We start from the raw sequence: 2,921 nt of genomic DNA on the forward strand, positions 1-2,921 counted from the left end.
TAACAAAACCCGAGAAAACTCCCCCGATAAACCGGACACTCGATCGAGTACCCAAGGTACTCGATCGAGTACCCTACTCGATCGAGTGTCCCAAACTACTCGATCGAGTGCCCAACAGGTCAGAAACTATTTATCTTCGCAACTTGCCCTTACTCGACAGAGTAAGGGCTACTCGATAGAGTACCCCCAAGACATATAAATACGGAGTATTACATATATGGTCGGGGTCACGTGCGAACTAAAGTTCAGTACGAACCGTACGAACTAAGACTCTGACACTGTATTTCACGCAAGAAAGTCAACAGGTATAATAAAATTATTAACCACTTTTTCTTTCATATTCCGTACACCCCCCCCCCTGCGCTCTTCTCTCTCATAACTTATCCTCACCTGCTGTCGACACCGGCTCATCACCGGCGACCAGTGTTGCCGCATCTCTCCTAATAAATTCTTATCCTCATCCGCCACCACCTGACGATAGCCACCATTGCCTGATGCCGGCTTCACCGTCGACCACCCAAAACTCGGAGAAGCGACGGCCACCTACGTCACTATTATTGTCATTGTCTGCCACTGCGCGCTTCTTTTCTTCTCCAATATACATCCCTATCAATTCCTAGATCTAGCAATAAAACCGACTTGTATTAACGAGGTGGTGTTGGTTGTGGTTGGGCGGCGATGGTCGTAATGACAAGGTGGCGGTGGTTATAATTTTGATGAGGTTGCTGGTTGTGGATGGGGAAGCTTGTGGATGTCATAGGCGACATTTGAGGTGTCTGGTGATATATTTTGTGTCATCAGAGTTGTTCACTGATGTCTCTGGTGCCATCTGAGGTGGCCGTTGATATTGTCGGTGGGTGGATACACAAAATGATGCTCCAGGTACACATAATTCTACTCTAAGATACACAAATCGATAAGTGTATCTGAATGTATAATAGATGTATCTAGACTAAGTAATATGTGTATCTAGATAATAGTAAAAAAGATTGCATATTTTTGTTAAAAAAGGTATGAAATTATGCAGGGCAAAGCTAATTTGTGGAGATTGCATCCATATGTGTATCTAGGTAAAAGTAATATATGGTATTATTTACTACGGTTGTGTAATTTATCGCAGGTCAGGATACTTCATGCTCTAGAACACCCTAATGTGCTCAAATTTTATGCATGGTGAGCCGTGGCTAAGGATGTTTCCATCTAGTCTTCATTTGCGTTTTTCCTAATTTCTACTATTACTCAACTTGAGATACAAGTCGATTTTTTTTATTTCTTCTTGAGGATTACAATACATTGTATCAGGTATGAGACTTCTGCTCATTTATGGCTGGTGCTGGAATACTGTGTCGGAGGAGACCTTCTGAGCTTACTGAGGCAGGTTGTGTTTCTACTTCAACGCATGACATTTCTAAAACAACTTCTATTTATTTGTCTCTCAAAATGACAATGGTAGTGTTGGAAATTTGGTCTTGTCTTGCACTTTGTTGTTACTTGTAGGGATTGTTCTCAAAGAGTACATGTAGGTACTATATTCCTGATTGTATTTTGGTGAGAAGGCATGTTCAGGAGTATGCTCTATTTTTTTAAATGAACTTTGAATTACACACAGTAGTCCAGTGTCAATGAGTTGCTTAACCGCCTTGGACAAGAAGCAGTGTCATTGAACTTTGAATTCCACACAGGAGTCTAGTGGAAATGTAGTACTGATCTGCCTGGCTGTATTGACCTAGATGAAGGATCGGCTTAGTGAGTTTTAATGCCTTGTCTCTTGGCTGCTGCTGATGAGTCTTAGTGAAAAGCTATGACCGCTTTCATTTCTTCGGCAGTTTTTGGTCCCTTTGTTGTTTTGGGTGGAATAAGCGAGTTTTCAGGATAAATTATGACGTGTTTTCTCTCAATACTGGAAAACGTTTTCTCCCTTAGCCTTAAAATAATTTCCTGGATAATGAAGGTTAGGTTACACATGTATATACCACTTATTTGGTTGTGATTCATCTAATGTTAAGTTGGGGAGGAGTATAATCTTGTTTGCCTTCTGATGTTATTTCCCCTTCATGTAATTGGATTCCTTATAAGGCTAAACAGTTATATCAAAGTTTTGAGTTGGTTGAGATACTGACTTTCATGATCTGCCATTAATAGAGCTTTGCCCTGCATATACATTCTGTAGTGCAGCTTGGCAAGCTCAATATTAAGAAGGTTTTGAATAAAGTCAAGTTTGATACGCTCTTAATTAACTCATGCAGTGATGGAATCAACGTCGCATGGTTGAAAGTACTGGTGTCGTGCTGAGCTAAGATTTGGCATCGTCGGATCTACAACAAGTTAGGGGTGGCGTGGTACACTGATATGGGAAAAAGGAAGAGTAAGCTCCGCAGACGAATGTATACTGATTGCTTCTCAGTTGTGAAATATGAATAGTTGGAAACATGTGAATTTTAGCAAACAAAGGTGTGGAAATCAATTGTTAGAATTGTGTACAACCATAAATGTACTACAATACTGGCGTTATAAATCTAGTCGAATACCATTTGAACTCTCACTATCCCATCCACCAACAGTAGTCGCCGAGCGTCGTCCTGGATCTCTATTTGCCTCTCAAATTCCACGGCGAGCCACTCCGACAAAGTTTCTCTAATTTTTTACGAGCTCGGATGTCGGGTTTTGGTCTGGGCTGCCTTTCTTTCATCGAGCTTGCAAAACTCGAGCCATGTCACTCAAATTCTTCTCAATGCGGGTTCGGGTTTTGGTTCCGAGTTTCGAGTTCGAATCTGGTGGTAGTTGGTGATTGATAATGTTGAAGTGAAGGCAAAGAGTGACAATGTGATTTTGTCATGGTGAATTGGTTTGTTAACGGAGATTTACCGATTTCGAGTTACGATTTTGTCATGGTGAATTGGTTGTCGATCTGGGTTGATGGA

General features: G+C 41.2%; 1 long non-coding RNA gene across 1 annotated transcript; it reads left to right on the forward strand.

Annotated features, from left to right (window-relative positions):
* The first annotated feature begins 706 nt into the window (after nucleotides 1–706).
* LOC141626877 (uncharacterized) lies at nucleotides 707–2,492 on the forward strand. The gene is made up of 4 exons (XR_012536454.1): nucleotides 707–882; nucleotides 1,121–1,173; nucleotides 1,303–1,378; nucleotides 2,247–2,492. It is a non-coding gene; the product is annotated as an uncharacterized LOC141626877 (long non-coding RNA).
* The last annotated feature ends 429 nt before the right edge of the window (nucleotides 2,493–2,921 follow it).

Source organism: Silene latifolia, chromosome Y, assembly GCF_048544455.1.
Source record: "Silene latifolia isolate original U9 population chromosome Y, ASM4854445v1, whole genome shotgun sequence".
In the NCBI taxonomy this organism is placed as follows: domain Eukaryota; kingdom Viridiplantae; phylum Streptophyta; class Magnoliopsida; order Caryophyllales; family Caryophyllaceae; genus Silene; species Silene latifolia.